The sequence below is a fragment of the Cavia porcellus genome, unplaced genomic scaffold, assembly GCF_034190915.1.
Source record: "Cavia porcellus strain 051 isolate PalLab524CR breed Dunkin Hartley unplaced genomic scaffold, mCavPor4.1 scaffold_1, whole genome shotgun sequence".
Classification (NCBI taxonomy): Eukaryota; Metazoa; Chordata; class Mammalia; order Rodentia; family Caviidae; genus Cavia; species Cavia porcellus.
In genome coordinates this window covers 57,600,337-57,624,591 of record NW_026947484.1, presented here as the reverse complement: position 1 = coordinate 57,624,591, position 24,255 = coordinate 57,600,337, and the positions used below count along the sequence as shown (strand labels likewise).

The following is a 24,255-nucleotide window of genomic DNA, read 5'->3' as shown; positions in this document are numbered from 1 at the left end:
AGGACACACAGCCAAAAATGGAAAGTCATTCCTGCTCCTGGATTGGAAGCACCAATATTGTAAAGTGATCATATTACCTAAAGAAGTCTGTATCCATTATCAAAATACCAATGACATTTTTCACAGTTAAGAAAAATTTCTAAAATATACATGGAACCCCCAAACCATAACAATAGCAATGTAATAGCCCAAGTCATCTTGAGCAAAAAGAACACAGCAGGAGGCATTATACTCCCTGACTCCAAATATACAACAAAGAGTAATCAAAACAGCATACTACTGGCAGATGGCCACGGTCAAGTTTGTCACTTAATGCAGAGTGTGAAAACAAAAATAAAATTATGCCAAGTGATTCTGTTTGTGAACTGTTTGCAAAAGCGTTCCTAAACTGAGGTACTACTGTACCTATGTAAGCAAACCAATGTAACAGAAAAGTGCTAACTATGTGTATTGGAGAAAGGACATACTTTTCAATAAATGATGCTAGGGAAATTGGACATCCACATGCAGAAGAATGAAACTAGACCGCTATCTCTCACCAGTTACAAAATAAACTCCAAGTAGACTCAAGACTTAAATATGGTGGGGCTGGAGATTTAGCTCAGCAGCATAAGCGCCTGCCTTGTAAGCAGGCAGTCATGAGTTCGATCCCCAGTACCGATAAAAAGGAAAAAGACAAAAAAAAAAAAAAAAAAAGACGTAAATATGAAACTTTATCTTTTTGAGACAGCATCTTGCTGTGCAGCTCAGGCTGGCCTTGAGCTCACTTTGTAGCCCAGGCTGGTCTTGAACTCACAATGATCCTCCTGCCTCAGCCTCCTGAGTGCTGGGGTTACAGGTGTGTGCCACCACGCTAGGCTAATGTGAAATTTTAAACCATGAATTTACTAGAAGAAAACATAAATGTGTTAAGACATTAGAATGAGCAAAATTTTGCTTTGTTTTACAAACGTTCAAAAGCACAGGAAACACCTATAAAAACAGACAAGTGGGATTACCTCAAACTAAAAAGGCTCTGGTGTTTTTATAGGTCAGTATTAGAGCACTTGCTTAGCATGTGCGAGGCTCTGGGGTGGATCCCCAGCACTAGAAAAAAAATCAAGGCTGAAGAGATAAGGGGATGTAACTCAGTGCTTGCCTGATAATGAAGGAGGCCTCAAGTCCAATCTCCTGCACTGGAGAAAAAAAACAGAAGAGAGAGTCTACAGAACAGAGGGTACACTTCCTTCTGACAAGAGATGAATGCCCAGAATGTGTTCGGAACTGGAAAAAACTGAACTGTAAAATCAAAACTCAAACAGGCACCATCATAGCCATAACAGAGAATTATGATTTAACATGGGCAGTAAGCTAGGCACACTGGCTTGGGCCTTTAGTTTCAGTTATTTGAATGGCTGAGGTAGGAGAATGGCATGAGCCTAGAAATTTCAGTCCAGCTTGGGGAATATAATGGGACTTTACCTTTAAGTTAAAAACAAAACAAAACAAAAAAAAGCAGGGCCGGGGAATTTACCTCAGCGGCATAAGCACCTGCCTTGCAAGCATCCGGTCATGAGCTCGATCCCGGGTACCCCCTCCCCCAAAGCAATAGATCTATAGAGACAATTTTCCCAAGACATTCAAACAGCAAGCAGGTTTATGAAAAACTGCCCAACTTCATCAGAGCGTGAATCCAAACCAGGAGCTATTACCTCACTCTAACATGAAGAGCTATCATAAAAGGACACCAAAATCTGGCTAGTGTGTGGAGCAGAGGGAAACCTCTCACTATGAGAAGTAGTACAGCCATTATGGAAAACATAATTAAACATCTAAATATATACCCAGCCATTTCACTCCTAGGTACACTGTCTAAGGAACTGGAATCAATAACTCAAAGACAGCTGCACGTTCATGCTCCTGTAGCACTATTTCCAACAGCTAAGAGGCAGAAACACCAAAACACTCATTAGCTGTTGAATGAAAGATGAAAATGGTACATCTATACCAGGGAATACTATACAGCCATTAAAAGGATGAAATCCTGTCATTTGTGACAATATAGATCAATCTAGAAATCATTAAGTGAAATAAATCATTAAGTGAAATAAACAGAAAAATGCTGCATGATCTCACTAACAGGCAGCGTATTAAAAAAAAGTAGATCTCATTGAAGTTTAAATAGAATGGTGGTTTTCAGTGCCTGGGAAAAGAGTGGGGAAGGGATAGAAAATGGATAAATGGGTTTTATGCTATAATGAGACAGGAGTATGAAGTTCTGGTGTGCAATTGTATGGCAGGATAACTACAGGTAACAATGTATATAGCAAAAAGCTAGAAGAAATGATATATGGTTAGGTGAGTGTATTTAATGTAATTTAAACATTATGGATTGTATACTGTATCAAAATATCATGGAATTCTATAAAGATGCATAATTTTTATGTATCTGTTAAAAATAATAAAGTGGGTTTTTTGCTTTTCATTTTGAGACAGGGTGTCGCTATGTAGTATAGGCTAGCCTTAAAGTCACTGTGTAGTACAGTCGGGCTTTGATGGCTTTGTGGTGATCCTGCCTCTGCCTCACAAGCACTGGGATCACAGGCACAGTCCATTTTTTTAAACTGTGCAGCAACTACAAAGACACTATGTGGGCTACAGTTAGTCTCAAGGACAAGACACTAGTGCTAGGACAATTCCTTTGGATAGACTCTGTGAACAGGTGGAAAACCTCAGATACTGTACATCACCTTGGCTGGCTTGGGCTGTCATAACAAAATACCACAGACCAAGTGGCTTAAATAACAGAAGTTTATTTCTCACAGTTCCACTGGTTGGAAAGCCTTAGGTCAAGGTGCCAGCCGATTCAGTTCCTGATGCACTCTCTTGGCTTGCAGATGGTCATCTTTTCTTGAACTCTCGCATGGCTCTTCCTCTTTGATCTTGAGCAGAGATCCCTGCCCTGGGGATTGAATCCAGGGCCTCTGCACTGAGCTCCATCACCAGTCCCTTTTTATTTTTTGATGGGTTTTGTTAATTGATAATTGTCTAGGCTGGGCTCAGACTTATGACCTTCCTGCCTCAGCTTCCTTTTCCTCGTTTTCTAAGACCATTAATCTCATTATGAGGACCCCATCCTCAGGACCTAATCTAACCCTAACCACCACCTGCAGGCCCCATCTCCAAACACCACCACATTCAGGGCTAGGCTTCTACACATTAAGTTTAAAACTTTTACTTTTGTTAGCCCATGTTTGCAGCACAGAATGATTACTTCCGCTGTGTGGAACTGGTGTATGTAATAAAACGGCTTAATTCTGTGTTCATTCCTTCCCTTCCCCTCCTCACCACTTGGAAACACATGAATTTTGGGAGTACACAACTATTCTGTCCACAACACAGTAAACTGTCACTGAAGTGAGCAGAAGCAGAGTCCAAATGGCTGGGAAAAGGTGACGACACCTTAGGGCTGTGTTTCACCCAGTCCTAAACATGTATGGCACAGTTTGATAGTTTACAAACAAAACAGGTAGTGCAAAATATCATGGAAAATTTCCCTTTGAGGACTGGGGCTGGGGCTCTGATGAGATTACCTATAGCATGGGAAAAAGAAAAATGCTTCTTCTGCCCACACAAAAAGCTGTGGAGCAGTGGCGAGATGACAGGTGAACAGGCAGCACAGCACCATGAAGACCCACTACAACAACAGGAAAACAAGAGGTGTCAACCGTGTCCCACAAGAAAGGACAGGAAAACAAAGTACATGTGCTGTTGGTGTATATGTCCCATGTGAAGACCGCCTCGGGTCAGGTAACACAAGGCTATTTCTGTGGCAGACTTTTGTGTTTATGCTACATCAATTTATTTCTGATGTTATCTTTTGTAAGCAAGTACACAGCTGATGTGAAAATGCTGGTGCCCATTCGAAGTACTCATTATGCATGTTTTGTTTTCTTGCTGTCTTATTTCCTTGCTAAGTGCATGCTGTACTGTATAGTAGGAAGTCCCTGACAGAACAGGGAGAGGTGACGAGACTGCCACACAGTAAAGCTACACACATACCTGCTGGCAGTGTACACGGAGCACTTCATGTGTGAAGACTGCCTTGGCTGTGACAGCCGAAGCAAAGCTTATTTTTGTGGTAGAGTTCTATTGGTATTTTTTTTTTAAAGACAGTAAAATGCAACAAAATGAGACAGAACAAAGCCAATCAAAACACTGCAGCAAAATTGGTATGGAACTTCAAAGCAGCATACCAGGAAAACAATAGCTACCATAGTATATCTTGTTATCTTCACAATAGTTCTCCATTCCATCAGGTATAGCAAAATCAAACCAAAACACAATAGAACCAATCAAAACAGAATACTAAATAAAGCAAAAACAATCAGAACAAAGCAAAATAGTGAAAACATTTGACTTCAAAGACAAGATAGAAGGAAATCCCCCATATTTGCTGTATTGCATCTTGTCATCCTCCCACGAGATGCTCAGACCTCTGGCCCCAGGTCAGCATAATCAACCAACAGTACAAGCATTTAGTCACTTTATGCGCCTTAGATGCTGGTGGGGCGTGGCGGACCGGCAGGGGCGGGACATGGTGTTTGAGTCTCAGCCCATGCTGTTGCTAGCTGGCAGGCTCACGGGCAGCACTGAGTTTTGTCTCCCTGGAACCCAGCAGCTTGCATGACTTACCAGAAAGGCTGGCTAGGTGATTTCTTGGCTGGTCCCCCAAGTTCCAGCATGGCCGATTCTCAGGAGGCCCCGATCTATTGGTATTTTCATTGTAGTTAAATAGGAATTCATTTCTGATCTTATCTTTCAGGTTTTGTAAGCAAGTACACAGCTGATGTGAAAATGTTTATTCTAAACACACAATGTCTATTGACTGTTTTATTGGTATCTTATGTTCTTGTTAACTACACACTCTATAATAAATCTCCTAACAGCAAAACGCACTAAGATGTGAAGTGTGCCCAACAAAAAGGCCAGGAAAGCAGAACACATGTGCAGTATAAGCGATGGCTGTGTAAGATGCATGTGCTTGTCATGTGTGCAACCTGCCCTAGGTGAAATAATTATTTTTGTAAAGCGCTATTGGTATTTTCTTTTTTGTGTGTGTTTTTCCTTTTTTATCAGTGCTGGGGATCGAACTCACGACTGCCTGCCGGCATACTCAAGGCAGGTGCTTATGCCGCTGAGCTAAACCCCCAGCCCCCGTTATTGGTATTTTCAATGTAGTTCACATAAGAATTTGTTTTTAGACTTCGTGATTCACAATTAGTCAATGTTGAAAATTTTGATGTTTTTATAAACTCAATAAATATTAAAAATTCAATACTTATTGTTGATATATTTTCTGGCTAATTGTTTAATATAGTAAGCCATAAAATTGAAATTAATAATTTATCAATATTCTAAAGCACATGCTAAACCCACGTTTCTGTGCCTGATGACAGTCATCTTACATCCCGAGGACATCAGAATGCGCATGTCTGTGGCACAACTCACACACCTGTGGATGATCTTGACAGTGATATTAAAGCTGAGCCAAGCTTGATTAATGAGTGATTAATGACTGTTTTCTAACCAAACAGATACCGGGGTGCCTAACTTTATTCTTGTTCCCAGTAATACAAGGGGGCTCTGTAATAACTTAAAACACAAAGGGGAAAAGAGAAACAGAAAGGGTGGAAAGGCGAGTGGCAACTTTTTATTGAAAAGATGAGTAAATAAATAAAGCATGCAAGTCAAGTCATTTACCATTTTAGATATCTACACTGACCAGTACTTTTGATATCATGTTCTAGGCCATACATTACATTTTAGCAATTAAATCATTTAAACTAACTTTAACCAAGAAACATCACCAGCTGGGTGTAATGGTTCACGCCTGTAATCCCAGTACTCAGGAGGCTGAGGCAGGAGGATCCTTGTGAGTTTGAGACCAGCGTGGGCTACAAAGTGAGCTCAAGGCCAGCCTGAACTGTATAGAGACCCCCTGTCTAGAGTTGCAAAGTAGATTACTGCATGGATCAGAAACGCCCACAGCTGTCCAGGTACTGATGGTTAGGAAGGTGCAGCTGGGGCTGGATTAGCGTGAAAACCAAACCAACCTCCCCACCCCTCGCAAACCAAATGCTGGAGTCCTTACCTTCTGCGAGCACTCCTAGGCACGTGAGCTTATTCATTTAATCTTCTCAAAACTGTGTGTAGGGTAGAAGATTTAGATTCCCTGTTTCACAAACAGGAGCTAAGCGATGATGTGCCTTGCCACAAGGACTCACAACTAATACATCACATAGCCCGACCCAAACGCAGGCGCTTGGGCTTAAGGTTAAGATGCTCTACAAACCCATGACTTGTGCAAGTGGCAAGGTTTGGCACATGAGCGCCAGCAGGTCACATTTATCCATGTCTTCTCCCTAAGTTACTTTTGCTCCAAGTAACTGCCATGATTCCTGGAACTTTTTTCTGCCCAGATCGAATCCCAGAGCAGGTACAGTCCACTGCCCCACACCCCTCCCTTCCCCCTCCATGTCCCTCCTCAGTGCCCAGACAAGATTAATCAAAATTAAATCTTAGCTATCACATTGAGGAAATCTTTTGTGAAATTCATGTCTTGCCCTTCCCAGGTTGACACTGGAACTCAAACGAAGGCTAAAGGATCTTTTCAGATTGTGCTAAACTTGCAAATTTGCTGAGGGGTTGGGGAGCGCGTAGAGCCGTCTGCAGTCATTCCCGGTTCTTTCCAGGTGTGCCGGGCCACCTGGATTGCATAATTCCCCTGCCCCCCCATATTTTCACTTTTAAAAACTAGTTGTGAAAAAAAAAGTTGTGGGCGAGTAGTTGCAGAAAGGACTGCAAAGAATTCCTGTATCCTGAACAAATCCTGCTAACTGAAAGCCATTTTTTCTCAGTTCAGAGAAATGATTTTGTTATTGACCCCAAAAGCATGAGGTAGAATTTGGGATAATCTGCCCTTGACAGGCAGATGGTGCATTCCTGGAATCCCAGCTGCTGAGCTCAAGGCAGGAGGACTGTGCGTTTGGGGCTGGCCTAGGCAATGTAGCCATACCTTAATTTAGAGCAATCAAACAAACAGGGTCAGGGATGTTAGCCCACAGCCCCGACTTCAATTCCTAGTAAGGGAGAAGGGGGGAAAAAAAGCTGCAAATTTGGTAACACTCCATCCGCAGTGCTGCAGAGAGAAAGACTGGGTACACAGAAAGCAAATTAAAAATATACATATGCCCTTTTGCAGAGTACTTCCACCCGCAGGAAGTGAAGTGAGATACACTTACATAACCAAGAAAAGATGTACATTCAAGATGTTCATTCAGGCACTAATGAGATTAGGAGATTAGAAGCCTGGTGTCCCTCAGCTGGGTAATGACTAATAGACTTCAGGGGTAGGAAAAGTCATCTTTTAGGCATTTATATGACAACTCCATATATCTTAGTTGTAACATACAGAAGGGGAGATAAGAATCCTCTCTTTTGTATAATAAAGGGGAAATATGAATATTCCTACTAAGAATTTTTAAAAAACTCTAGAAAAGTAAACAAAAATAGTTGGAGGTGGGAACTGCACGGATAGAAGAGTCATAATTTTTGAAAGCGCTTTTTTGCTTTTTGTGCTATATCATCAGTTCTCTTTATTTAAAAACTTTTGAGGCAAGGTCTTGCTGAGTTGCCCAGGTTAGCCTTGGACTTGCAATCCTCTTGCCTCAGGCTCCCACATAGCTCTGACTACAGACATGCAACACTGTATCCTGAACAAAACAGTTTTGACCGGGCTCAACATCTCAGTCATCTTTAAATCATCTCAGTCGTCTTTAAATCCCTTCCCCTTCCCGGTCAAGCTGAATCAGACATCAGTAAACACTGTGCGGTGTTTCAATAGCTTGCCAAGGCTTGAAACAAAAGAATGCTCGCTTTATCTGGGCCCAGGTCACTGCTTAGTGGCCAGAGCCTAAAGCCAGGGAAGTTGTCCTCCACTGGCGAGTGCTGCGCTTTCCACCTGGCCAGCTGCCTCGGGTTCTGCAATGTCTTTTGCATCTGTTTCTCCTCTATTTTCTTCACCTCTGCCACCTGCAAAATGCAGGTGCCTTATTTCTTGCATTTGTAATCCATTCACCAGGAAACTGGCTCAGTCAGGGGATACATAGTTGCTAATGTGGATCAGGCTGGAGAGGGGAGGTAGTTTTTCATACTTATTAAAAAAAAAGTTCTGCAAACAGGTTAAATCATGACATACTTTCGGAAAACCAACCCCTTCCCCACAATCTACAGGTCAATAAACGAAACTTCCCTCCGTTCAGAAACTAGAACACTGCCAGTATCCCAGGGGTACCTCTTTATTCCCTGTGAAGCAGGACCCTCCAAGTTCTTTACAAGTTTACTACCTCAGCCTATACTCCTAAATCGTTTGCTTTTGCCCCATTTTTTTAACTTTGAATTTTCCAAAGTGGTCCCCATTTGCAGCTGCTGAAACTGTTGGCCAACATTGGGTATTTTCTGGTTTTTCCATTTTAACCACAGTTGGGGGAGCGACAGTGTCTAACTGGGGTTTTAATGTGCGCTTCCTTAGTAACTAAAAAAGCTAAGCACCCTGCGTTTTTATTGGTGATGCAGACGCCTCCTTGTGTGATGTGATTATGAAAGCCTCTTACCCATCTTTCTATTGGGTTTTTACTAATCTGTGGAGTCCCTATAAAACATTTAGGTAGGAAAGAGACCTTTTTCTGTTGTAGAAGTGAATGGATTTGCCTGGTGCTGTTGGAATACCATGAACTCCCCCTTATTCTGGCCCCAAATTTACTAATGACCCATTGGGGGGGAAAATGCAGTTAACTTCATGCGTCCTTGTGCTGTCTGGGCTGGGAAAACTGCTAGATGTTGAACATGTAATGGGCACTCTGTCTCCCAGTGAGAGCTGCATTAGAATCCCACCTCCGAGATGGGAGAGCTTAGTGACTGTAAGCAACTCAGGTAATCTATATCAGCCTGTTTCCTCGTGAGGAAAACGGAGCCAGTAACATCTGTGGTATAGAAGTGTGAGCATGAAATGAGACACTCTGTGTAACAGGCGGTGCCCAGTGATTGGCACGTGGAGGTAATCAGCAAGTGGTAGCTGTAACAAAAAATAAGATGTCCATCCCTCTTAGAGCTGTGACATTCCCACCAGGAAGTAAAAACTAAGATGCCTGGGAGTTTGGTCCTTCTGAGTTCCTTCATCCTAACAACTCTAAAACAGTTGTAAAAGAGGATGCTTTGATAAGTGTTCCTGCAGAAGGGAATTAAAAAGGGAAAGATAAATACCCAAGCCCCAAATGTGCCCTGGATCCCCCAAGAATAAACACAGTCTGTTGGATCACTGGTTGTCTCTAAATTCTCCCTCTCACCTGTGAGTGTGCCATGGTCTGGTGACCAAGTGTCTGCAGACAGGTAGTGGCCCAGGGACATTTCTGGGCCCCGGCCCTGGAGCCTGGAGCGTCACCACCAATTCTGAGCCCCCTGGGCCAAAGTCAAAGCCAGCGAGGGGTGGCTCTTGGTCCTGGGTGACCAAGAGGCCACCTATTGGCCTTTCCAGCCTTAAGCCCCTTCTTCCAGCCCAACTACTGCTCACCTTGCCTCTAACCCTAACCCTAATCTTACTCCCCTAGCTCGGCTGGTATCCAGGGCTTCCGAACAACTTTGAAGTCAGATTTTCTACTATTTTGTTCTATGAAGACTTCACTGCAGCAACTAGCTCCACCTGAAATATGGCTAATTTAGAAAGTACATTTTTATTTTTCAATTTAAAATTAAAATACTGTCATGATTCAACCACCACAAAACTTTTCTTTTCTGCAATGCTGGAGATTGAACTCAGGATCTCATACAAGCTAAACACCCTACCACTGAGCTCCATTTGCAATCTTTTTAAAAAAAATTTGACACAGGCCCCAACTGGCAAATCCTCCTGCCTCAGCCTCCTGGGCAGCTGAGATTATAGGCACACACCATGGCGCCTAGCTTGCCAAACTTTTAAGTACATTTAAACCAGTTTTCAACTGCAAATTTTATCAAGTATCGAGATAAGCTTTTAGTGGAAAACACACACCAGATTTCAAGCCTTAGGTAATGAGAAAAAGAATGTAGGACATTTAAAAATGGTGAGTAATTTTTTATACTGATCACCTGTGAAGTAGTGTTGGGCTGTATTAAAATTTTACCCTTAGGGACTGGGGATTTAGCTCAGCGGCATAAGCACCTGCCTTGCAAGCAGGCGGTCGTGAGTTCAATCCCTAGTACAGATAAAAAGTTTAAAAAAAATAAAAATAAAATTTCAACCTTTTACTTTTCACCGACGGCCCCTATAAAGCTGTGAGTGTAGCTTGTTATCCAGCCCACTACTGGCTCCTCTGTCCAAGCCTCCCCTCGTTTTTCTCTCTCCTGTCAATCTCCCCGTCTGTGCTGCTCCACTTCTAACTCTATGGCTTCATCTTATCAAGGCCGCAGACCTCATCTCCTACCATCCCTTACTTCTTCTCTTTTTGAGGCACTGGCAGCACATCCAGGGCCTCTGCACTGGGCTGCATCCCGCCCATTTTTATTTTTAAATTTTGAGCCAGGGTCTTGCTACATTGCTAAGGCTTGAAGGCTCAAACTCACCTCCTGCCTGAGCATTGGGATTGCAGCCAGCTCCATCCTTTCCTTTGTTCTGTAAACCTCAGCCTTACTGGCCTCCTCCCTGTTCCCTAAAGCAACAAATGTATCACCCCCAGGCCTTTGCCCTGCTGGCCCCTGTGGTTCCATACACTGCACTAACACCTTACCAGCCCCAGCTGGAAGAGCAGCTCTGGAAGCCACCTCTCCTCTCTCACCAGTCCTGCAAGTCTGTTTTGCCCGGAAAGTGCATTATGCAGTCACTCCTGTCTTCTCTAGGCACTTACTCTCTTTTTGGCCCTCACTGGCAGCAGGAACAGGAAGCCCATCTGTCTTGCTGCGGCTACAGCTACTCCAGTGCTGGGAACAGGCTGGGTGCTCTTCCTTCAACAGTTGGCCGCGAGACTACCTGGCTGCAGGTAGGCTCCCAGGTAGTTTGAGTTCTGTGGTCAGAATGGAGCCTCTATCCTTCCTGAAGGACGCCTCTGCCTTGCTTCCAGCTGCAGCTGACATCCTTGTCCTCGCTCTGCTGACACCTGGGCACCACGCTTCATCCATATCTCCAAGCTCCAGTAACTGCGCTCCTCTCTTCAGCCCTCTTTGCCAATACCTCGGTTCACCCATCCTCCTCTCAGCGATTCTTCTTCTCCCAGCTCCTGTTCTTGCCTTGGAGTTTTGCGTAAGTCAGGGATCAAAAAATGCAACTTCGGTCACACGCTGACTTCAAAATGATTCATCAGTCGTTTCGTCCTTCTGCACAGGGCATTGGAGCCGGTGAGGACTGGAGCCCACAGGAGCCCCTGCTGCAGGCACCCTGGACAGCACAGCTTTCCTCTCCTACCCTGCACCGCGGTAGTCTCCCATCCCGCTCCCCAGCCAACGCTGCTGGTTTCTCCAGAGTCTTCTAGCTCTCCCTCCTCATGCTCCTGGTGATGCCTACTGTTTACAATTTACAGCAAAGATCAAAGAGGGCAGGCCAGGACTCCCTTTGGGGCAATCACCAGCTGAGTGTTTACTCACACTCAATGTTCAAAGTAGGACATTAACAGACAGACAGCTTTTTTAAAAAATCATCAACGGAAACAATGAAAATATCGAATCAAAAGAAAGCACACACCGCGGGCTCCTGTACCACTGACTCTGGTTCTATTTTAGGCACAATCCTTTAAAAAGTTACAGGAGGACCGCAAATCTTCACTGCATCAATATCAGCCAGGCCAAGGTGGGGACAGACATTACTTATCTGAGGCCTCCCAAAGTAGAGCAGTGTGCAATACAGATTCGTTTATCCTTGCGGGCTCCTCTGGAATCTGCTCTTGGCATGGTCGCAAAGACTCCCAACTCCTAGACACAGAATGCCAGAAATTCCACCGTTAGGAGGTCAGGAGGCTCCTCTGTTACAACCTAGCAGCATGCAGTTACTCTGCAAAGCACGGTTAAGCGGGTTTTCCTTTGAGATACATTTCCAAATCAACTCTAGGTACTTTTAAAAGACAACACAACAAAACCCTTGACAATCCAGGTAGGGAAGGAAACAGAAAACACCTCTGATGTAACAGTAAATCCAGGGAATTCCTGACACTGTAACAATGTTTTAAAAAGAAAAAGCTGAACTGGATACCGGGCTGCAGGTCTGGAATCCCAGCACGCTGGGAGGCTGAGCAAAAGAATCAGGAAAGTTCAAACCGTGCCTGGGAAACTCCGCGAGTCCCTAAAATAAAGAGCTAGGGACGGGGATCTGTGTGAAGGCCTCGGATTCAATCCCCACTACTACCACCACCTCCCCGCCACAAAAAAAAAAAAAAAAAAAAAAAAAAAAAGCTGAAGCAGCGCATCCGTCGTCCCGTTCAGCTCACCGGGCCACGCTGAGAGCCTCGCATCCCAGGCCAACTCGGGGCCCGCGAGGGAGCTCAGCGACGCACCCCCGAGCAGCGCGCGGGCCCCGGGCTCCGACGCCCGCCCCGCACAGCACAGCCCAGCCCAGCGCCGCCGCCCACCCGCGCAGGAAGGGGCGGCCGCGCTCCCGCGCACGTGGCTCGCGGGGCGCCCTGCTCGCTCTACGCAGGCGCGGCCCGCCGGGACTCGCGGTCAGGACGCGGATCCCTCCGCCGCCTCCTTTGTGTGGCGGAACGGCACAAATGGCCTATTTTTCTTCCCCCCGTTAACCCGCTTGCCCAGCCCCGCTCGCCCCGGGCTCCCCCCGGAACAGGGCTGGAGCGCGGGTGGACGCGGAAGCCGCCCCTGAGCCCCGGGCCGCCGGCCCTCGCGCGGGCGTGCGCGGCCGGGCCGCAGGGCTGTGGCGCCATGTGTCCCTCCGCGCGCGGCCCGGCGGAGTCCTCGGCGCGGGTCGCGGGCGCCGGCCCGACGCGGCACTTTCGGAAAAGCGCGCCCCGTGCCGCCCTCGCGCGCTGAGTGTAGCGGGCCGCGTCAGCCCGGCCGGCCTCGAGGCGCCTCGCGTCCGCGCCCCCGCCCGCCGCCACCGCCCCGTCGCCGCTCCCGAAGCTTTTCCAGGTCAGTGCGGGTCTGTGTGGGGCCCGGTTACCACCGGATGTGGAAGTTGATCTCTTCGCTGGTAAAAAATAATTCCACTTCCCCCGGAACCCAGATCATCCCCGCGATTTCCTGTTTATTGCATTAAGGCGCCGGGTTTCCGGGGCTCCCGGGCCCGCGGATTCCGCGGGGGTCGGCGGGGGCGGCCCGGCTCCCGCCTCCCCCCCAGGCCGCCGCCGCCGCCGCCACGCTTTGTCCCCGGCCCCGCGCGGGACATGGAGGCCTCAGACATGGAGGCGGCCGCGCCCGGCTTCGGGCTGGGCCGGGCCGGGCCGGGGTTGGGGAGGTGGCGGAGGCGCCCAGCCTGGAGCCATGGCCATTGTCTGGCGTCCGGGCGCAGGATGGCCTGTGGTCGGCAGGCGCGCAGCCTCCCCGCGCGGCCGTGGCGAGAGCCGGGTCGGCCAGAGACCTCGTCCGGGACCCGGGGCGCGCGGAGCGGGGACGCCGCCATGCGATCGGTGTGCGTCGCGGCCCCCGCGGCCGCGGACCCGCCCGCTTTCGGGCTGACCGTGGAGTCCAGAGGCCGTAGGGACGCGGCCCCTCTGCGCGCCCACCCCAGCGGCCTGCGCCGTGCTCGCCGCTGCGCTCTGCCCGCGGAGCTGTGTGCGGGGTCGGGGCCGGGACCACGGGCCTTCCGGAGGGGGCCGCGCGGGATGCAGTGAATTTTTAAGTTTTGTCCCTGGACTCTGGTTTGCTGTCTCAAGTCAGGCAAGTTATTTTCTGAAAAGTTTTTGTAAAATTGTGTTTTATTTTGGGAGAAAAAGATTTGGTGGACTTTATCAGTGATCCTTACAAAGCAGTTTTGACATCGCCGAAAATGCATGCACCCCTAGTTACTCTGTTGAAGTTAGTGGTGAGAAATTCTCATCTGCACGTAGTTTATCTCACATTAGGGTTCACGGGTTTGGTTTAGTTTTTTTTTTCCCTTTTCTTTTCTGTGGCACCATGTATGAGGCACATTCCTGTTTAGTCCAGGCTGGCCTTGAATTCGTAATCCTCCTGCCTCAGCCTGCTGAGCCCTGGGATTATAGGCGTGGCCGTCATTCCAGTTTTGGTTTAAGTTTCTTGTTGTTGGGCTTATTTATTGATTGATTGATTGATTTTGAAGACGGGGTCCCAAAACAGACTGGCACTGAAACCATTATGGAACCCAGGCTGGACCCTTAACTCTAGATCCTCCTGCCTCAGCCTCCCCATTGCTGACATTACAGGCAAACTCCATCTTGCTCCTAAGTTTAAGCTTCTTACAGATTTTGACATTTCCATTTTGAGGCACAGACTTTGAATTGAAGGAATCTAAAAACCCCTTTCTCTTTTCCAAGTATTTTTTTTTTTCAAAAACAAAAAGTCAAGCACATGTGAATACAAATGATACACAAGAATGACATCTTTATTTCTGCAAATCTTTTGAATGCCTGATTTAATAGAAGACGGCCAGATTCTTAAATCTACTTTTGCATTGGTGTCTTGTGATATCATATCATGCAACCCCTGGAGAACTCCACGGGTACCCTTATGCTTTTTTTTTTTTTTTTTTAAATGCACAACTATGTCACCTGCTTTCACCATGTAGGTCAAGTCGGGGTATTACGCAAGACTTTAAAAGTACAGATAAGAATGAGTACTATACATTTTCCTTGGGCACTGAACTTTTTTTAAAAAAAAAGAAATTTGGGATTTAGGGCAGGTGTGGTGGTACATGCCTGTAATTCCAGCCCTCTTGGGGACCTTAGGCAGTAGATCACAAGTTCCTGCCCAGCCTGGGCAGTTTAGCAACTTGATGAGAAATTGTCGCAGAAATTTTTTTTGCAAAAGGGCCGTCGGGGTCGGTGGGGAGGGGTTGCTCAGTGTGAAGGTCCTTTATTCAGGTCCTAGTACTGGAAAAAAAAAATTGAGATTTAGGTGCATAAACAGTACCTTACGTAGATAAAGATTACATAATCTGTGATTGTGGAGACTCAAGAATGTTTAGAAATAGTCTGATTGCACATAATTTTAGTTTTAGCATGTGTCTTTAATATATAAAAAACATGAATTTGTGTTAGGTGTGCTTGTGGAAATTTGTGTAAATGTAATCAAAGCACTGTGAGAACTCTAGAGAAATCCTGGAATGAAACCTTCAGTAAGACAATAGCCGCCCCCCCCCCCCCATAGAGGGGTATGTCTGAAAGAATCCCGGGATTCCTGGGTGGGCAGCAATTACACAGTAGTGTGTAAACTTTAAAGATCATGCTTCGATTTAATAGCTTTGAAAGGAGGCCAAATGTTTCCAGTTGTTTCTGTGAACTCTGGTCTGACTCTGTCAGTCTGTAGTTCTCTCTTGTTCCATCAACAGGAAGCATCTGGTCATTCTTTATGTAATTGTTAGAAAATGCCAGGTGTATTTTTAATGTTTGCTGTGTGTATGAAAATAGACTGGATCTTGGTTAATTCTCTGGATTTTAGTTTGTGCAGCCTCTCCCCTCCTCAGGGTTGTTTTTTTTTTTTTTTTTTTTTTTTTTTTTTTTTTTTTTTGGTACTGGGAAGCAACTCAGGACCTTGGCGCTTTGCTTGCCAGGCAGGTGCTGTGCTGCTGAGCTGTATCCCCAGCCCCTGTGTTTTAATAGATGAAGCAAACATGTCATTAGAAATTTCAAAAAGTTTTTTTCCTTTTTGTTTTTCTTGTGGTACTGTGGATTGAACCCAGAGCTTTTACGCTGAGCTACTTCCCTAGCCAGCCCTTTAGTTTTGAGACAGTGGTTTTACTAAGTTGCCTCAGCTTGCCTCAAACTTGGGCTCCTGCTGTCTCAGCTGCCTGTGTAACTGGGATTATGGCCATGTGACCCAAGCCTCAGCTGCTTCATGGTATTTTGTGGGGTTTTTTCTTTTTTGGAGGAAGGGTCACACTATGTAGTTAGGCGGGCCTCATGCCTCAGCCTTCTGAGTGCTGGGACTGCAGATGCATGCCACCACGCTTGGCTGCTGCTTAATATTTTGAATAATAAGTTCATTTCTGCCAGTGCTTGAGACCCTTGTCTAGTTCCCCTTTGCAAGTTCCCTTTGCTGCAAGCATGCAGATGAACTCACTGACTGATGACTTTCATCTCTTCTCTCTTCCTTGGCTAACATTGAAAAAGAAATAAGATGCTGGACCTTCTGATAACTTGGTTTCCTTTTGCTTTTCTTTTTTGTGGTACTGGGGTTAGAAGCAGGACCTCATACACGGTCAGTGTCAGGAAGCAGGCCATGAGCTGCAGCCCTTTTTTAAGTTTTATTTCCAGACAGGATCTGGCAGACTTGCCCAGGCTGGCTTTGAACTGGCAGTCCTCCTTCCTGGGCAGCTTCTTGAGTAGTGAGGGTAACAACAGGCTTGTGGAGTGTGCCTGGCTGGTTTTCTTTTTCTTTTTAAGTTGACAGATAGTTGGGCATATTTTTCTGGTCCTGTGTGGTAATTTTATGCATGTATCAATGTGAAATGATTAAATTAAGGTAATTAGCATTTCCATCTCAAACATCATTTATTTTGGAGACCTTTGAACTCATGCTTCATAACATATGTAATAAACTATAAACCATAGTTATCTTATTGAGGACAGCTTACTATTCCTTTGGCCTTGGCTTTCTAGCAGATAATCAGTTATGTTTCTATAGCATGAGTATGTCTTGTTAGCATTATACTGTTACATGACTTTTTTGGGGGGATGGGATAGCTTCCCCAGCTAAAAGATATTTCTAGTGCCATTTTGAAATTAGTGTCAGAGCCTCAGTGTTAACTGATTAACCTCAGTGTTAACACCACAGTGCTCTGGTGGTCAGCTGTCAGTTCAGGCTGCTGGGTAGTTACCTTTGTTTGTAGTGACCACTTCTGTGACATGAGTATGGAGATGGTGACCTAGGCTGGAGGTGATTATGCAGGGCTGTTGATCAATTCAGATGTAGAAATCTATTGGCCCTGGTCCTCTTACCTTTTAATAGGAAGATTGTACATTAGGCTACGATGTGCATCCAGGGGACCTTGGCTTTGGGAGAAACAGAAACCAGGCTATGTTGAAATGGAATGTTTGGCCTAAAGAAGAGAAGCTCCTGTAAGAAGTGACAGCAGCTTGACATATTTGGGAGTCTGTCGGACAGGTCGGATCTGACCAGAAAGAGAATCAACTGGTAGAAGTTGGAGGCAGAGTTCTACAATGTTCCAAGAGAAGTTTCCTTTAAATTGCAAAAGCAAAATAGATGGTTTTGGTGGTAGGCTTTTTCTGTTCCCTAACAGTGTCCAGGTTGGGGGTTCTAGGGTAGAGGCCCTGATATGTTGGAGGGTTTGAGCCAGGTGTCCTTGGGTTTCCCACAAACAGCCATTATGCACAGCATCCAGATTTGTAGGTGTTGATAGGAAAAACAAAACTAATTTAAACAGTTGAGCTCATTTGGATCATCACTTTCATTGTCTTAGATAGAGAACTGTTTTGTTTTTGTTTTTTTAACACAAGATTTTACTATGTAGTTCAGACTGGCCTAGAGCTCAAATCTTCCTGCCTCAGCCTCCTGAGTTGCTGGGATTACAGACATGTGCCCCTCATACCCTGCTGAGAAATGACTATTAGTGAGTTCTTTGATAAAGAGCTTTAAATCGCATTGTAATTTTGCAGACTTGAGCCCTAAAAATGGCCGTATCTTCTGCTGGGCATGGTGGCGCATACCTGTCAACTGAGCCCTCAGGAGGCAAAGAGCCACACCTGCAATCCCAGCACTCTTGAGAGGCTGCAGCAGGAGGATGGATAGTTTGGGCCCAGCCTGGGCAGCTTAGTGACTAGTGAGACTTTGTCTCAAAGCAAAAAAATAAGGATAAAGAAGAGGCTGGGCCCTGTGCAGTACCCTTATTCATGGATTACTATTTGTACAAGAGGGTGGATGAGCACCTAGGCTAAAGAGGCTGGACTAAACAGCTTCATGTTGGGGAAGATAAGGTTTTACTCCAAATGAATGATTTTGAGGCTCAGAGGGTTTTTTGTTTATTTTATTTTGTTTCTTTAGAATTGCAGATAAGAAGCATGTAGGACATTTATTAAGTTCGAGTTTGATTTTATTTTCATATTAAAACATTGTTTATGGTGTTATGTACCTTTTGTAGTGCATGGTAGATTAAGAACTTAAAATAATAGAAATATCCACTTATGCCTCCTCTGATTAAAAAATATGTTAAACCCACTGCTTCTGTGATTCTATTGTTTAAAAATATGCCCACACCATGGATACTGTGATTCTGTTCTGTGAAGTCTTTCTTTCCCGAGGAGAAGCTTGAGGGCTCCTCTAACCCAGTAAGCCTTCTTGTAGCCCAGACTTGAAGGCTGGAAACTCCCTCCTGGTTTACTGCAGCAGTGGTTCCTCCACGGAGGTGGGTTGGGGCCATCAAGGCCCTTTTAACACCTTTCTGTTCTGTGGTGATAGGAACCGCACATTCTTACTTTAAGGGATGGTTCCGGAAGCCTCCCTCTAGGCTGCAGAGCTGTTTCCAGGGATCTGCATGCCAGCTTAGTTCTGCTCACGCTAAAGCTGTTGGATATGCAGCCCCTTGTGGATGTGACTCTGTGTTCTCTGTGTCTGTGCACTGACCCTGTCCAGGCAGAGGAAACAGATTACAGAGTTGACCAGGGTGGGGGCTGAGGTGAGCGGGGAGCCTGTGGGAGTGGGGTGGCTATCCTAAGGGAAGACATTGGGCAGCCACCCATCCCCAGTGAATCCAACAGGAAGGTGTGGCAATGCTTATTTGAAAGAGTGAAGAGTGGAAAAGAAACTGGTCCTGCCAGAGAGCTTGAGCCCAATAAGAGGAAAAAGCAAGATGAAAAAACATCTTAGAGAGAGGAAAGCCAGGCCATTCTGTTCTGCCCCGTTCACCTTGTGTGGTCATGTCAGAAAGACTGGTGTAGACGCTGGCCCTTCCCAGAATCCAAATCTAACCTTACATTATCTTGGCCTTTTTAGCTTTTGGAACTGTGGAAAGTATACTTCTCTTGTTGATAAACCACATACTTTGCTTTGCTGTTTGAGATGGGCTCGTTTTGTAACCCAGGGTGGCCTTGAATTTATGGTGATCCTCCTGCCTCAGCGTCCAAGTTGCTGGGATCACAATGAGTGTACCACTATGCCTGGTGTAAGTCACCTAGTTTATGGTATTGTGTTTATGTGGAGATTGATCAAGATCCTTAGCTTATTCCTTATGCTTTAGAGGTAGCCTGAATTTGAGGAGCACTTTCCTATGACTAGGCTCCTGTTGTGAAGTCTTTGATTGATTTCCTCTTTCTCATGAGGCACAGCATGTGTGCAAGCAGTTGAATAATTATACGATCTTGGCCATTACAAGTTTATTCTGAACAGTTTATTCAGAACAACTGTGCCCTGCCACTTGGTCGTAATTATTTTATTAATATTGCATTTTTCAAATGTCTCAGAATTTGTCTTCCTCTTTAAGTCTGAGTAGATACCATGGACTTTGGCTTACTGAAAAAATACAGGATACAAGCTTTCACATTTTTGTTTTTCAGTTTTTATCAGGACAGATCTCAATTGTATCATTCTGTGTTGCAAACTAATTGAAAAGGACTCTAACTGGTTCCTTTTAACTTTTTTCCTCTGTGGTCACCTCAGTCATTATCTTCAGTTTTTTTCCTCCCTACCTTCAAGCATGGAGACTTCTGTGTTGGGTGGAGGTCACCTTTAAAATACACTGCTGTCTAGCTGTCTGCATTTCCTTTTTTCAAAAGTTCTAAGAACTGGGTTACAACCGCTGCAGCAGTACAAGATTATTGAGACTGGTGCTCCAGAGGGCCCTCTCATCTTAGAGATGCTCTGTTTAGCACCCGCACTCCCACACTAGTGCTGAGTGTCACCAACGCTGTCTCTGTTCTTAGTGTTCATGTTAGTTTACCACCCTGGCTTCCCTGTCTGCTACTGCCCTCTTTCTGTTTTCTGTGTTATTTCGTGACCCTGTCACTGCTGTATGGTCAGTACCATAGTGGTCAGTCCTCTGCCCGAGGCTTGTATCTCCTTTCTGGTGGATGTGTTACACTCTGATGACTCCTAGGTGTGTTCTCCGGGTTTGTAGCTCAGGAGATTTGTCATGTGTTTTGACTGGAAAGCTCAAGAAAGCCCTGTCATCTGTAGATTACTTAGCCTGTTGCCTCTTTGGTTTTTCTGTTAGTTTCATTGACATCACACTTAGACTTGAACTTGTCGGTGATGCATGCTTTTCCTCACATCCATCAGTCAGGCAGTTTTTCTAACTTTAGATTCTCCTTCCTTGAATCTGGCCTGCATGGTTGGCAGGATAATTTTCCCCCAAAACAAATTTAACCCCAAAACTGAAAGCCCATGGAGAGGGCATGCACTGTTGACCTTTGCACACACCAGTGTGTGGAGCAAAGGGAACTGGACCTGGGCCGAATAAATGTTTGAGTGGATCTTCATTTGAGCAAAAAATTGAATTCTCCCAATAGGCTGCAAGATAAAGCCCGAATTACGATTTCTGACTTGCAAATCTTTTTATGTCTGTTCTGCTTTTTCTATGCCCACCTACAAGTGCTGTGCTACTCTGTTCCTTTTCTTTGCTGCCTAAGGCCGTCCAGGAATGTTTGCCCTGTGCCAGGCACTGTTAGAGCATTGAACAAATTGAGACAAAAATCCCTATTTTCTTAGCTGACATTTGGGGAGGACACAGTAAACAGAAGTCTGTGAGCTAGTCCTTAGCCTCAGTGTGACTGCTCTCTGGGGTCCTGTGACAGGATGGGTCATGCCGTTACCTACGTAGAAGGGAAAGGGCTTTTCTAGGCAGAAGAAACTGTGAGCCTGCAATGGGTCCGTGTTTCACTTCTTAGAAAAATTGCTAAAGTTTATGTGGCCAGAAGAGAGGGACCATAGGGCAAGGGTGCATGGGCTGGGAGAGGTAGCGGGGAGCCAGAGATGGTGTGTATGAGTCTCATCTTTAACGACTGCATCTTGTTAATTTAAGTCTTTAAGCCCAAATAGCCCCTGTGGAAGTAGCTTTCTTTTTTCTGTGCAGGGATTGAACCCTGGCAGATTACTCTAGCCACTGAGCTACATTCTCAACTCCAAGCTATTTTTGTATTGTAACCTACAGCAGTGGGTTACATAGTGACCATGTGTATGTTACTGTTTATGTGTGATAACTGCCTTTGATACATATTCATAGTTAGATGTTGGCCTTACCATGCTAAAATGATTTCACAGTCTACTACTGCATCAAAGCCCAGGTATATTTCCCCTGAAAAGAACCTCTGAAATGTAGACAACTTTTGGTGTAGCATAGTCTTTTGGTTATTACTGATATATTTGAAACATTAGGCAGTAATTGTATCTAGCTGTGTGAAACACTATGTTTCAATACTTGCATAAAGTTTATGATGATTGGATCAGTCACCTCAGTACCAGTTACAGCAGTACCTCAGTTCACTAATTTAATTCTTTCCACAACTCTGGTTGCAGAACAAGTTGGTTGTGAACCAAATCAAATTCAGTGGTTAGATTCAGTGTCAGCCTTATGGGGATGTTTGATTTGGTTCGGGAATAGTTTGTGACCAAAATCAGAGAAAGAATTAAATGCTTGAAATGAAGTGCCACTGTATTTGGAAATGTTCAGTTAATTGTTGTCGTCTGTACCCTACTGTGCTGTAGAACGTTAGGAGTCACTCTTCCTCACCAGGTGCACCCCTGTACCCACTTAACCATCTTCTCGCTATCCCTGCCTGACCCCACCCTTCCTAGGCTCTGGAAACCACTCTTCATGTCTCTGCTGCTTTGAGATCAACCTTAGCTTTCGCCTGTATGGGAGAATATGTGGTATCTGTTTTCTGTGCCTGAATTTTTCACTTGAGGTGATATGTTCCAGTCACATGCGTTTTGCTCCAAGTAAGAGTGGCTTGTCCTGTCACATATGCATGGCAGGTTTTCTGTGTTCATCCTGAGGTGGTCCTTCAGCTTGATGCGGTCTCAGCTGTTGAGTGCAGTGAGTGTGAGCACAGCTGTCTGGCCCTGCAGTGTGACTGCAGCATCATGTGGTGGTTTTGTTTCTAGGTTTTTTTTTTTTTTTTTTTTTGTACCAGGGATCAAACTCACTGACTGTGCGCTTGCAAGGCAGGCGCTCATGCCGCGGAACTAAATCCCTGGCCCTTGCTTCTAGTTTTTAAGGAACCTCCCTACTTTTTTCCGCAAGGGCTGGGTTAATTTACCTTCTCATTAGCTGTGTGAGAGTTCCCCTTTTTCCTCATGCTTACCAGCATTTGTTTTTTTTTTTTTTTTTTTTTGTCATTTTGATAATAGCTATTCTCACTGGGTTGGGATGATATCTCATTGTAGTTTTGCTGTGCATTTCCTTGATATTATTAGCGATAGTGAACTTTTTATTTTTTTAATCGGTACCAGGGATTGAACTCATGACTGCACACTTGCAAGGCAGGCACTTATGCCACTGAGGTAAATCCCCAGCCCCAACATTGAACTTTTTAATACATGTGGTCACTTGACTATTTCCTTTTGAGAAGTGCCTGTTCAGGTCATTTGCCCATTTTAAAATCAGATGATGAACATTTTTTTTACATAGAAAAATTACATGTATTATATATTTATATATTTATTTAAAATGTGACTAAATGTGAAAAAATAAATTGTGGCTATAGTTTTTAAGTTTGTAGTGTGTTTGCTTTGGCGACACATGCCGAAGTTTATAGTGTGGTAATGGGGAAGGAGTAGGCTTGTTTACTTTAGTAAATGTTTATGGAGTTGTATGCTGGAAGCATCTCAGTACCAAAATGAACGGGAGAATAAGCTAAATCCTGCCTATATGGGGAGGAGAGCTTGTAGTGTCACAGATACAAGTTGTGTTGTAAGTCACTGTCACTTGGTAGGATCCATCTAATAATGGAAGTATGGCTGGGTGCAGTGAGAAGAGAGAAGTGGTTCATTTCAGGAGTGATGAAGGGAAGCTTTTTGGAGAAGATAATATATGAACTGGGTTTTGGAGGGAAAAGAGTAATATTTGGTCATGTAAACTGAAGTAATTGGATTCTCAGGAAAACAAGACATGAAGAAGTAGTCTCCTGAGGTGAAATGGTGCTGAAGGTTACATGTGGTAACTGTTGTTAGAGGAACCCAAGGGGGCGATGGGTAGACAGTGAGTGAGCCTGCCGGGAGGCACAGGTCGGATCCTTACAGGTCTGTGCTGCATTGGGGTTCACTTCCACTAATAGTTGTGCAATTGCTGAAAATAATGTAGGAGGTCAGCCACATGGAAAGTAGAGGTACCATCTATGAGTAAGTCTGAATAACCAGCTTTTCTTCTAATGATGAGACATATCACTCTCCTCAGGTGTACCCTAGATGGCCAGTATTTATGCACTGTGTTGTATCAAACAACATAAAACTTTGTAAACAAACTCTCACTATAAAGAGAAGCATTGAGAACCAAGAGCACCTGGGGAAATAGGTGTTCCCTTGTCCAACTATTTCTTGGACATACATTTTTGTACGTAGAATGGTGAGTGACCAACTGTTTATTCTTTACTTTAAGTTAAATATACATATAGTTCATTATGATGGTGATTGGAACACTTGATTTTATCTTTATTTTTAGAAAGATGTTTAAACTTTATTACAAGGCTTAGAATATGCAAATTTAAGAGACTGGAAGGAATATTTCCAACATAGGTAACAAACCAGAAGTATACACAATGCACTCTTAGAGACAGTGAGATGGGAAAACAGGTGAAAAATATGTCCAGGAGGTTTCAGCAGAGCAGCATTTGCTAACAGTGCAGTCTCACTAGCAATTCAAAAACTGGTGTAAAGCAAGGAGTAAACATACCCTACTCATCATAGAAAAGTACAAAGCTCAATAACACTGAGCTTGGCTGTATCTTGAGGAGATGCTTTTACGCACCCCTGCCAGGAGGATAGTCAGTCTGCCAGCTAGGTGGGTGTCATTGGTATGTGCAGTTTGGTGGCACCTATTAATCTAAGGTGCTGGCTCCTAGCACATGTATTCATTTGCAGCTCTAGAGGATCACTCGTGTCAGTATGAAAGGAGGCATG

At 44.9% G+C, this 24,255-nt stretch overlaps 1 protein-coding gene and 1 long non-coding RNA gene across 6 annotated transcripts in view; one reads left to right on the top strand and one right to left on the bottom strand.

Annotated features, from left to right (window-relative positions):
* Window positions 1-2,772: 2,772 nt before the first annotated feature.
* On the bottom strand, window positions 2,773-12,628 carry LOC106028102 (uncharacterized). The gene is made up of 2 exons (XR_001201719.3): window positions 12,489-12,628; window positions 2,773-11,976 (listed from the first exon to the last, which is right to left on the bottom strand). It is a non-coding gene; the product is annotated as an uncharacterized LOC106028102 (long non-coding RNA).
* A 376-nt stretch (window positions 12,629-13,004) lies between these two features.
* Window positions 13,005-24,255, top strand: part of Gabpb1 (GA binding protein transcription factor subunit beta 1) — a 47,261-nt gene continuing 36,010 nt past the window's right edge. For 2 of the 5 annotated variants that reach the window (XM_063248582.1, XM_063248574.1), the window contains exon 1: window positions 13,006-13,143. The gene's annotated coding sequence lies outside the window, so the exon portion shown is untranslated. Of the gene's footprint in view, window positions 13,144-13,759; window positions 13,891-24,255 lie in introns of those variants that run through there. The other 3 variants (XM_063248578.1, XM_063248588.1, XM_063248585.1) reach the window with 3 other exon arrangements.